At 37.8% G+C, this 13,085-nt stretch overlaps 1 long non-coding RNA gene across 1 annotated transcript in view; it reads left to right on the forward strand.

Moving 5' to 3' along the window:
* The first annotated feature begins 4,923 nt into the window (after positions 1-4,923).
* Positions 4,924-13,085, forward strand: part of LOC100971672 (uncharacterized) — a 76,273-nt gene continuing 68,111 nt past the window's right edge. Inside the window, exon 1 of the long non-coding RNA XR_008621921.2 lies at positions 4,924-5,631. This is a non-coding gene — a long non-coding RNA (uncharacterized LOC100971672). The remainder of the gene's footprint in view (positions 5,632-13,085) is intronic.

The following is a 13,085-nucleotide window of genomic DNA, read 5'->3' on the forward strand; positions in this document are numbered from 1 at the left end:
TAATATCATCCTCTCCCCCTGAATTGTAGGAAAAACTTCGAAAGGGTTTTACCACTTGTGCAATATTGGCAGTAATATCATCCTCTCCCCACCTAGATATTAGGAACTATATCACAGGATGCTGTACATTTCTTGCGATATTGGGAGGAATATCATCCTCTCCCATCATGGATATTAAGAACAATATCACAGGGGAGGTGGACAACCCCTGCGATATTGAGGGTAATATTATGCTCTCCCCTTCTGGACATCAGGAATAATATCACAGGAGGTGTGTACAACCCCTGCGATATTAGGGGTAATGCCATCTTTTCCCCCCTGAATATGAGAAACAATATCACAGGAAGATGTACACCCCCTGAGATATTGGGAGTAATATCATTCTCTCCCACTCTGGATATTCAGAACAATATAACAGGGGTGGAGTGGCGTGTATACCCCTGCGGTATTGGGAGTAATATCTTCCTCTCCACCGCTGGCTATTAGGAACAATGTCACAGAAGGGGTGTACACCCCCTGGTGTATTGGGAGTAATATCATCCTCTCCGTCCCTGGATATTAGGAACAATATCACTAAGGAGTGTACACACTCTGTGATACTGAGTGTGATACAGTACACCTCCTGTGATACTGAGACTAGTATCATCCTCTTGCCCCCTGGATATTAGGAACAATATCACAGGGGTGGTGTACACCTCCTGCGATTTGGGGCAAATATCATCCTCTCCACCTTTGGATATTAGAGACAATATCACAGGAGGGGTCTACGCCCCCTGCAATATTGGGAGTGATATCATCCTCTCCCCCCCGGATATCAGGAACAATATCACAGAAGGGATGTGCACCCACTGTGATATTTTGAGTAATGTCATCCTCTACCCGCTGGCTATTAAGAACAATACAGGTGGTGTAAGCTTTCTGCGACATTGGGAGTTATAGCATCGTCTCCCCCAGATATCAGGAACAATAATATTAATATTAATAATTAATATCAATTATTAATATTAATAAAATGATGCTAATTAATATCAATCATTACTATTAGTAATTAAAGTGCTTACAATGAAATTAATGTTAATAACATCAATAAGAGCCATAGTAAATAAAACATTAGCAATTTATATTGATTAATAACAAGTATTGGTATTAATAATAATACCATTATGTTAGAAATCAGTATTAGTTGCTATCAATAATTAATAATAATAATTAGTGATTACTAATGACATTATCACTATTATCATTTCTAATACCGCACGGGGTCTACACCCAACTGTGATATTGTTCCTAATAGTCAGGGCGGGAGAGCATGATATTAGTTTCAATATCGCAGTAGGTGTACACCCGCCCTGTGATACTGTCCAGCCACCCGGTGATATTGCTCCTAATATTCACAAAAGAAGAGAATGATATCACTGCCAAAATCGCAGGGGGTGTACACCTCTTCTGTGATATTGTTCCTAGTATCCGGAGGGGGAGAGGATGATAATACTTAAAGTATCGCAGGATGTGTACACCCACCCTGTGATATTGTTCCTAATATCCAGGAAGGGAGAGGATGATATTACTCCCCTCATAGCACAGATGTACACCCACCCTGGGATGTTGTTCCTAATGTCCATGGAGGAGAGAGGCTGATATTACTCCCAATATCGCAGGGGGTGTACATCCACCCTGTGATACTGCTCTTAATATTCAAAGGCCGGGAGGTTGATATTATTCCCAACATCGCAGAAAGTGTACACCCCCGTGTGATATTGTTCCTAATATCCAGAAGGGGAGAAGATGATATTACTCCCCATATCGCAGGAGGTGTACAGCCACTCTGTGATTTTTTTTAATAAGCGGGGGGGTGGGGGGAGAAGATAATATTATTCTCAATTTCTCAGGGAATGTACAACCCCCTGTGAGACTGTCCTTAATATTCAAAGACAGAGGGGATGATATTACTCCCAATATCGCAGAAAGTGTACACCCCCTAGTGATATTGTTCCCATGATCCACGATAGAAGAGGATGATATTACTTTCAATATCACAGAATGTGTACACGCACCCAGTGATATTGTTCCTAATTTCAAGGTGGGAGAGGATGATATGACACCTAATATCGCAGAGAGTAAAAACACTCCTGTGATATTGTTCTTAATATCAAGGGTGGGGAGAGGATGATATTACTGCCAATACTGCAGAGGGTGTACACTTGTCTGGAAATAGTTCATAATTTCAAGAAGGGAAGATGATATTACTCACAATATCATAAACAAGCTGTCGGTCCACCGTGGATCGTAATATCCAAGGGAAGAGAGGGGGGTGATATTACTCCCCATATCGTGGGGGGTGCCCACCCCCCTGCGATGTGGATTGCAATATCCAGGGGGCAAGATGGGGATGATATTACTCCCCATATCGCGGGGAATGTCCGCCCCACTGCGATGTGGATCGTAATATCCACGATATGGGGGTGATATTACTCCACATATTGCAGGGGGATGCCCACCCCCCTGCAATATGGATTGTAATATCCAGGGGAGGAGAGGGGGGTGATATTACTCCCCATATTCTCTTATGATCTCATGCCTCCTGCCCAGCCCAGAGATGAGACTTTCCTTACCTAATGAGAAAAGGACAGTCTCTTCAACAAACAGTGCTGGAAAAACTGGATATCCACATGTGGAAGAATAAAAATGGACCCTCATCTCACAACATACACAAAAATCAACTCAAAATGGATTAAAGACTTAGATGTATGACCCGAAAATGTAAAACTATAGAAGAAAATATAAGGGAAAACCCTATGATGTTGATCTGGACAGTGATTTTTTGGATATGACCCCAAAGGCACAGACAACAAAAGCAAAAATAAAGAAATGGGATTATGTCAAACTAAAAAGCTTCTGCCCAAGCAAGGAAATAATCAATAGAATGAAGAGACAACCTATGGAATGAGAGAAAATATTTGCAAACCATACATCTGATAAGTGGTCAATATCCAAAATATATAAGGAAATCAAATGACTCAATAACAAGAAATCAAATAACCTGATTTACAAATGGGCAAAGGATCTGAGTAGATATTTCTCCAAAGAAGACATGGAAATGGCCAATTGCTAAGAAAGTAGATTTTAAGTGTTCTTTTTACAAAAAAATGATAAGTATTTGAGATAGGGCTTTGTTAAATAGCTGAATTTTGCCAATCTACAATACATAAATATATCAAAACATCATGTTGTATACTATAAATATATACAATTTTTATTTGTCATTTAAGGTAAACAAATTTTTAAAAATGAAACAAACAAAAAGATTTGACAATTCCAGAGTGAATGACTGAGATAAAATGTAGTGATCTGATCATCTTGAAAGGTCATTACAATTGATTGAATTATTTTGGCTGTTGTGGAATATTTTCCACGTGGCCTTGTTTGGAAGCAGGGTTATAAATAAGGTCATCCCTTCCTGATTTTAGGGATGTGAAATCAAACTTAGTATTTTAAAATTTTGTTTTGAGTTGGGCTTCCACTGGTAGAAAAATAAATGAGAACTTAATTCCATTATTTAGAATTGAAAAAATAGATTTTTAAACAAAATGATTTGTCTACCTGTGCTGTGGTGGAAAAGTATGGGTGTCTGTGACAGTGTTTCCTTTATCAAGTGAAAAAACTTCAACCCAGACTGGGCTAATTTTTCATTTGGTAATATGGCCATATCTGGGAAGCAATCATTTCCAGATCTTAACTGGCATTTCAATTACTAACTTTTACATTTCACATGTTTAATGGAATCTGGAAAAGGAGACACAGATTTTAGTCTTCTTGGCTAGTTTGTGGGTATAGAACCATCTTAACTCGGATATCGTGGAAGTCAGTGAGCTGTGTAGACAGGATCTTCTGGGGAGCTGATTGTTCATGCACTGCAAAACTCTCTTTCAATTATTGAAATCAACTTTTTTCCAATGCCTCAAAGCAAGGACGATTCTGACGCCTTTAAAAGCAATTTTTCATTTTGTTTCTTTGCATACTGACACATCTCGATGTTTACTACATAACAGAAGAGCTGATTTAAAGCAGTGTGCTGCTAAGCCTAGCTCTCTCCCTATGTCTCCCTGCCTCTGCCACCCTGGATCCTGTGGCCCTCAGTACTTTTCTGTGCCATACATTAGAATCCCAGAATGGCATTCTAAATAGGAGACAGGCGGCAGAGTAGTAAAAATTGAGTGAATTTATGATTCAACTGAGAAGATTCTCTTTCCAGTATTCTTTTCCCCAGTAAAGTGATTGTACTGATTCCTTTGTAAATTTGGTCGCTTGGAAAGTTCTAAGGATTGAGCAAATTGCTTTTAAAGAATCTCCATTTTCTGCATATGTATGTCACCTACTCAAAGTCTTATTTTCCAGTTTAAATTATTTTCTAACTAATATGTTATACTTCCCTCAGCAATCCCTCAACTGTAAGAAAAATGCATTTTTTTCTTCTAGTGATAAATAGTAAGTTCATTGCATTTCTTAGAATATAAACATTCATAATTGATAACGTCCACACATCTCCCCAGTCCTCATGTTTGTATTATTAGCTTAATATGGAAAGACTGTGTGTGTGTGTGTATGTGTGTGTGTGCATTTGTGTCCATAATAAAAGAGAAATCTCATGTGTCCATAATAAAAGAGAAATCTATTGTGCTAATGAGAGTTTCCAATCAACAAATTTTGCCTTGTGAATTACAGTTTTAAAGTACTTTCGATTATTAAATTTATTGCTATTTAAAATCCTATTTAGGAACCTTGCTATTAATACTAGAACTTTAGTTACAGCCTCAAGTTTGAGCCCCTCCCAAAAAATCTCATCTCCTGGAGCCTGCAAAAGTGTATAAAATATGTTCAGAAAAATACATCTTGGACAGCCATGGAGTGGAATGGAGAGCTGGTGGGATATATGGCTGAGAGGAGAGGTCCAAGACAGTGCCTTTCCTGGTCACAAGGTCAAGGTCAATATGGCTCACATGGGTGATGCCATTTTCTTCTTGTTCTCATAACATCCAGAAGATGTGCTGGCTGATCAGCAGTTTTGCAGAACTGCTACTTTGGTTCTCAGGGAGTGCTCTAGAATATATTTACATAACTTGAGAAAAATGTCTTGAGCATATACTGCATGGTCAGTACTGTGCCTGAGCCCTCTTAGTGTCTAGATGTGAATTGTAGTTATAGTCTCATGGCTAAAAGTTGTTTTGTATTTCAGTCTCTTCTGCCACCTGGTTTTTAAAATGTTTTCCTTTTTGAGAAAATCACAATTACCTGTATATGTAAATTTTATTGTTAAAGATGAGTACTGATATTTTGACTTTATTTTGGGTCATAGGCTTGCAAAGCTTTACTTAAGACTTCAGTAAGTAAAGGCCCATGACTGATTTGTAGAATCACTGAAATAATAGTAAGACTCTACTTCTCAGAAGATGAAACAGAGTCTTAGAGAAGTTTATTACTAAATTAGACTTTTTTTTTTTTTTTTTTTGAGATGGTGTCTCACCCTGTTGCCCAGGCTGGAATACAGTGGCACGATCCTGGCTCACTGCAATCTCCATCTCCTGGGTTCAAGCGATTCTCCTGCCTCAGCCTCTCAAGTAGCTGGGATTACAGGTATGTGCCACCACGCCGACTAATTTTCATATTTTTAGTAGAGATGGGGGTTTCACCATGTTGGCCAGGCTGGTCTCGAACTCCTGACCTCAGGTGCTCTGCCCACCTTGTCCTCCAAAAGTTCTAGGATTACAGGCATGAGCCATTGTGCCCAGCTGACAGTTGCGTTTTTAACTTGAATTTTATACTTAATTTTTGATAAGAATTTTTATTTGGGGTGTATTATGATATTTGAATATATGATATTTTGTGGGTATGGAGATTGCAGATGATTTACCAGATTTGCAGAGCAAGTAATAGAGGACAGTTTATTCCTTCTTAGTTTTCACTTGCTCTTCTTCCACATGTGTTAGCCACTGTTAGCTCCACTCCAGATGAGATAGAGCTTCTTTTCTGTCTGAGCACGAATTTGCTGGGAGCCATGAGATAAGTTTTTTCTTAGGTCACATAGTTATTAAATAAATATTCACTGAGTTTAATTTATGAACAACGAAAGTAAAACCAGACACGATTCCTCCCCAAAAGATGAGCTCATGTGAAACAGTGGGGAATGCATCATCTTTCAGGTTACCAGTGTATGGTGGCACTACAGTATCAAGGTTATGTATTATAGACAATAAGTAAGGAAGACATATCTGAGCTGATTCTAAGATCAGAATCTGGTGATGTGTTAATTGAACACTTGGCAATTGCTTTCTTAGTTTACCCATTCAGATTACTTATCCTATTGAGGAAATGAAGATAGAAAAGATTGGTGGCTTTATTATATGTTACACTGATGCTTTGGGTTAGAGAGCATGGGTTACATAAAATATTTTAAAATGCGGATGGATAATTTTTAGACCAGTTAGGATGGCTACATTAGAGAATCCAAGACAATGTCTGCCATTATCTTTACAATACACACTGATTTTTGTGTGTACCTTGTCATTATGTAAGCTTCCTACAGGGCTGTGGTAAGTCATGGACAGGGTTAAGGAGAAGGGTACATGTCGAGAAACTAAATCACATTTGGAGAGGAGATGTAACAAAGGTAGGGTTCAGAGGTTTACTGGTAACAATTCCAAATTTGGAATGAAAAAGTTACTCTTTGTTTAGCGTTCAAGTTGGGAGTTTGCCCTGCAAGAGACAGTCAACCACTGACTTCAGTCAAACGTACTTGGAAAGGGAAGAACTTAAACCAGCCATGAACAGAAGAAAGCCAGGTTTTCTGGAAATATCGCCAAAACCCAGCAATTTCTCAGAATTTTCAGAGGCGCCAGGGGGGTGTTTGCATTTCAATGGAAAAAGTTCTGAAAGCTCTGGAAACTATTCTCAGTTTTACTTTCTCATTGAAAGGCAAAAACCATGGCTGTAAGTAAGAGACAGAAGCATTTGCTATGGCTTTGTTAAGAATTAAGAAAAGGGACCTCTGGAAAATTTGAATTGTCCAATCCTTTGCCACAGAGCCAAGACAAAGTGGTCCAAGTCATAATGGCAAATAGAAAATAAAAGTACTGTTAGCTTTAAGACAAAAGTACTCAATGTCTGGAGCCACTTTCCACCAGCCTGGGTTTTAAAAGAAAGACAGAACTTTCTAGATTTAAAGAGACATAGTTGCAGCTGTATTGCAATAACATAATGGTAGCTCTCGTAAGTACATACTTGTCATAAGTATTTAATCTTTTCACACACTCCAAATACCTTGTTAGGTTGCTAAGGGGTTACAGTACTTATGAGAAACGATCTTTGAGAAGAAGAAGAATACTATTTCCAGTTAAGATTTAGAAGAATTTTAAGTAGATCTATAGTAACAGTCAAAAGTAGAAAATATGCAGTATGGCAAACAAAATTATTTTTGGTCTAATTCTACCACATAAAACTTGAAGGCAACATTGTCCAACAGAAATACACTGTGAATCACATATGTAATTAAAATTTTCTACTTGCTACATTTAAGAAGTTAAGACAAACAGGTAAAATTAATTTTAATGCTGTATTTTGTTTAATCAATGTCTCAAATATTATCATTTTAATATATAATCAATATAAAAAATTAGAAGTGAAATACTTTACTTTTAATCTTACTGTATGAAATTTATAATTTATGTTTACAACATCTCTCCATTTGGATGCTAAGTTTTCATTGGAAATACTTGATTTGTATTCAGATGTCATAACATTTATGGTTGAAAAAGTAGATATATAAACATACTTAAAAATTTTCTAATAATTGAAACGAGTAGCAATTTTTAGTTTTAAACTCATTAAAATTAATGAAATTAAAAATTCAGTTTCTCAGTTGCACTAGCCCCATTTCAGGTACTCAGCAGCCACATGTGGCTAAGTGGAACTGTATTAAATAGTGCAGCTCAAAAAGGTTGCTAAATTCATCTTTTATTATTCTGTAATTTTGCTGTTTCAAATATTGGCTAACCAGATAAGCTTGTGAAAGTGACTAATGCCCCCTTTATTATGCGAAGATATTTTGGGGGGAATACAAATTGTTCTGTGAGCTTCGACCTACCCTTTGCTATAGAGGTCATTTCTCCATTTACTGTTAAGTGTGCATATCTTGCTGGAACTCTTCAAAAACCCTGAGCGAGCTTTCCATATGGGAAGCAGTGAGTCACTTGGTGGGGGGGTTTCGGGAGAGGAAGATGAGGAGGTGAAGTAGAGTCTGCAGGAAGAGGAGCATTTTTCAACCAGGGTCAGAAATGTGAACAGCAATTTTCAGGAAATAACCACATATTTTCTTATTATTAAAATAATGATTACTACAAAAAATTAATAACATTCAGATAAGCCTGAAAATATAGAAACCATGCATAATTCCATTACCCAGAGATAACCACTGGTAACACTGAACACATGTCTTTTTAGTCTTATAAATTTATTCACATTAATGACTACTTTCTATAGTGGTTTCTATTGCTTCACAGATTCCTGGGAGTCTCTGAGACATTTTCAGGGGCTCCATGAGATCAAAACTATTTTCAAAAAAGGACTGAGAAGTTATTTCCCCTTTTTACTGTGTGGCACTTGAGCTGATGATGCGAAAGTGGTATAGACAAAACTGCTGGCTCCTTAGCACTAATCAAGGTGGTAACACTGAATTCTACCAGAAGTCATTGCATTCTTAAACACCACACACTTAGAGTAAACACACACACATACACACAGACACCCTAAACCCCAAAAGACAAAAAAAGTCAAGACACGAATAACCTCCTAGTTTCACTTAAGAACATCCTTGGTAAAGCAATACAATTATTAATTATATTAAATCTTAACTTTTTTTTTTTTTTTTTTTTTTTTGAGACGGAGTCTCGTTCTGTCGCCCAGGCTGGAGTGCAGTGGCTCGATCTCGGCTCACTGCAAGCTCCGCCTCCCGGGTTCACGCCATTCTCCTGCCTCAGCCTCCCGAGTAGCTGGGACTACAGGCGCCCACCACCACGCCCGGCTTATTTTTGTATTTTTAGTAGAGACGGGGTTTCACCGTGGTATCGATCTCCTGACCTCGTGATCCACCCGCCTCGGCCTCCCAAAGTGAAATCTTAACTTTTGATTACTCATCTTTTTTTATAGTCTGTGTGGCAAGTGAAGTACAAATGAAGTACTCCCGATTCATATTGAAGCATGATGGTTGTTTTAGGAAAGACACCTATGCCATTATTTGAGTTGTGAGCTGAACTAGCAGCTTTTTTTCCCCCAAGGAATATCATTTTTACTTAAAAGAACAATACTAATAAACAAACATACTGATTATTCAGACTTGCATATTTGGTGGACATTTTATCAATGATGTGAGCCTGTCATTTCCAGGATAACAACTGAAAGTATTTGTTGCTAATAGTAAAATTTGAGCTTTCAACCAAAATTTAGAAGTGTGAAAAACTCCATGAACTTGATGGCTTCCCAATAATTAAAGACTTTTTTTGAAAAATGAGATTTATGATGATGGTAACCGATGTGATTTTTTGATGTTATATAAAATCTGCCAACATTTGGAAAATCTACATAACTCAGAAAAACTAATATTCTCCCAAACGATAAATGCACTGTGTTCAAAATCACGCACGAATAAAAGATCCTTTCAGAGTGTGAGATAGATGGACTTCAATGTAATAGTATAAACATTCAGTTATATGGTTTCAAATTGCATATTGTAACTAGCATTTAAGAAACATTGCTTTTTGAGTTTTGGTGTAGCATCAAAGAAAAATATTCACAATTAGCTGAAAAGGCTATTAAAATACTTCTTTTTCCAGCTCCAAGCTGTGTGAGAGTAGATTTGTTCCCCCATACTTTAATCAAAACAACATATCACAATGTATTCTATAAACAGATATGATGAGAATCCAGTTGTCTTCCATTGATATGATGAGAATTCAGTTGTCTTCCATTAAGTCAAACATTAGATTTGCAAAAATATAAACAATAACTCTTTTCTTACTCATTTTTTGTGGGTTAAAATATTATATCACAAAATATGTAATTTATGTTAATTTAGTTGATTTATTATTATTTTAGGTATGTTGATAAATATTTTAAATTTTTTTCAGTTTTAATTTTGAATGTGGTAAGTTTTAATAGATATAATACACATAAGCAAATATCTCTCAGTAGTTAAAATACTAGAAATTATTGAGGCCCTCAACAATTTTCAAGGGTTGTGAAGAGGTTCTGAGATTAAAAAAAAAAAGTTAGAGAACCACTGCTACAATAGGTCCAATCTTAGGTGCCTACCCCCATCCCCAACTCAGGCTAACTACAGACATGACAAATAAACAGAAATGGAAGAATCCTACTGTGTTTCAAAAACATTATTTCAGTACATACACATATTTTAAAACGTACTTACAACATTTAAAATTGAAATCCTACTGTACATACTCACTTGTAATCTGACTTGTCCCATTCATCATGAACACTTTTTTTTTCTCAATTTTAAGTTCAGGGGTACATGTGCAAGATGTGCAGGTTTGTTACATAGGTAAATGTGTACTATGGTGGTTTGCTGCACAGGCCATCCCATCACCTGGGTATTAAGCCCAGCATCCATTAGCTATTCTTCCTGATGCTCGCCCTCTCCCCACCCCGAACCCTCTGACAGGCCCCATTGTGTGTTGTTCCCTGCCACGTGTCCATGTGTTCTCATCACTCAGCTCCCACTTATAAGTGAGAATATGTGGTATTTGATTTTCTGTTCCTGCGTTAGTTTGCTGAGGATAATGGCTTCCAGCTCCATTCACATCCCTTCAAAGGACATGATCTCATTCCTTTTTATGGCTACGTAGTTTTTCATGGTGTATATATGCCATATTTTCTTTATCCAGTCTATCATTGGTGGGCATTTAAGTTGATTCCATGTCTTTGCAATTGTGCTGCAATGAACATACACGTGTATGTATCTTTATAATAGAATGATTTATATTCTTTTGGGTATATGCCCAGTAATGGGATTGCTGGGTCAAATGGTATTTCTGCCTCTAGGTCTTTGAGGAATTGCCACATTGCATTGTCTTCCATAATGGTTAAACTAATTTACACTCCCACCAGCAGTGTAAAAGAGATGAACACTTTCCAATGTCATGAAATATTCCTCTCAAGTTGGATTTGTGGAGGTTGTATTGTATTCTACTGGTCAGATGCCACTCAGTTCATTTATTGTGTCTCCTGCCATCAGCAAGGTTTAGGCAGGAAAATGATGTTTATGTTTTAAGAAAGTACTCTAATAACAAAAGAGAGAGAATCAGGGGAAGCTGTTAGAAATCTCTTGAGGAGGACCAATTAGGTAGACACAGTGATGGCCTGAGAAAAAGTAGTGACCTTGGGATTGTGGGGGTGAGAGTACATTAAGGTGGGCAAGTGAGTGGGAAGAGAGAGATGTGTGCTCTATTATGCATTTTTCTAGCATAGAGATCAAAGGCCTTTGGTAAATCCAAGTGGCAATGTTCAGTGCATTTTCCATTCTTTCAAAGCAGTGCATGTTTCACTCTTTTTAATTTTGAAATACTCAGTATTTTAATAACTGTGTACCATGTAATGTAGAGTTTACATGTAAATGTCTTCATTTGCATTTACACATGGCTTCTTTCCACGAAGTTGTCATTTCTTTAGTTTTCTGCAGCATAATTTAATTGCTTATCTACCAGTCCTGAGTAAACTCACTCACTTAGGGTTTTCTCAGCATTTCATAGATCATAGATCACCTCTGCCAATTATAGGGGTCATTCTTTCCCACTTTCCTTTCCAAGGTGACCTGTAACTTCTGGGCAGCTTACATTGCCTCATGACCCCTGGATGAAAGTGCCTACTTCAGGGTCTTCCTCTGGCTTGTGTTGGCACCTCTGAGCTGTCTGTAGGTCCACTGTGATTTCTGGTTGCTGATGCCTGTCATTGTTCTGGCATCTTTGCAATGACTGTGAACACATCTTAGTGTCTCTGGTCACTGGTCTATATGTTTCGAGTCATCTTTACCCCTGAGGTCTCCTTAGGTCCATTGTCTGCTCTCTGCAGCTCAGGGCAACAGATAGCACAGAGTCTCTGTGGTGGCTTGTCTACCATTCCCTGGAGACTGAGAGCTGTCTTGGGCTCTATTTGCCAGGTTTACATGCCTACCTACCATTGTGGCTCCTTTGTAACTCCCACAAATACTTAATAATTGTTCAAGAATATATATAGATAAAGGGAGGCATTATTGCAGTTAAAACTGCTTGATAACATCATGGAGATAGCATGAGACTAAGTCATTTGGACTACTTGTTCATAAAAGACTTCCCTTGGGATTAGAGAACACCATAAAGGAATGTTTTCTTTTAGTCACATTTTAAATTTCTCTATAGTAAAGCAAACCACAGATAGAAGAGTCACCTGTTTTAAGGTTTCATTATTGCAAAATCTCTTGCCATTGGCCTTTCTTTACTTTCTAGAGCTGAAAAGGAATTGAGGCATAACTAAATCCTCCTTTGTGATTTTTCATAGAAGAAAACAGAGGTCCAGTGGGGGAAGCGAATTGTACAAAATTACACACAAGTTAGATGGGACCAGGTCTCTCAACTCCCAGTCTGGAGTTCAATTTTTTTTTTGAGACGGAGTCTTGCTCTGTTACCTAGGCTGGAGTGCAGTGGCACAATCTCAGTTCACTGCAAGCTCTGCCTCCCAGGTTCAAGCAATTCTCATGCTTCAGCCACACAAGAAGCTCGGATTACAGGCATGTGCCACCATGCCCAGCTAATTTTTGTATTTTTAGTACAGATGGGTTTTTGCCATCTTGGCTAGGCTGGTCTTGAACTCCCGGCCTCCAGCAATCTACCCAACTTGGGCCTCCAAATGTGCTGGGATTATAGGCATGAGCCACCACGCCTGGCCTTCTGGAGCTCTTTTGAATTCATTCATTTCTTTTCTTTATAAATTACCCAATCTGTAGTATTATGTTATAGCAATACAAAATGAACTAAGACAGTGACCAT

Source organism: Pan paniscus, chromosome 17, assembly GCF_029289425.2.
Source record: "Pan paniscus chromosome 17, NHGRI_mPanPan1-v2.0_pri, whole genome shotgun sequence".
Lineage (NCBI taxonomy): Eukaryota > Metazoa > Chordata > Mammalia > Primates > Hominidae > Pan > Pan paniscus.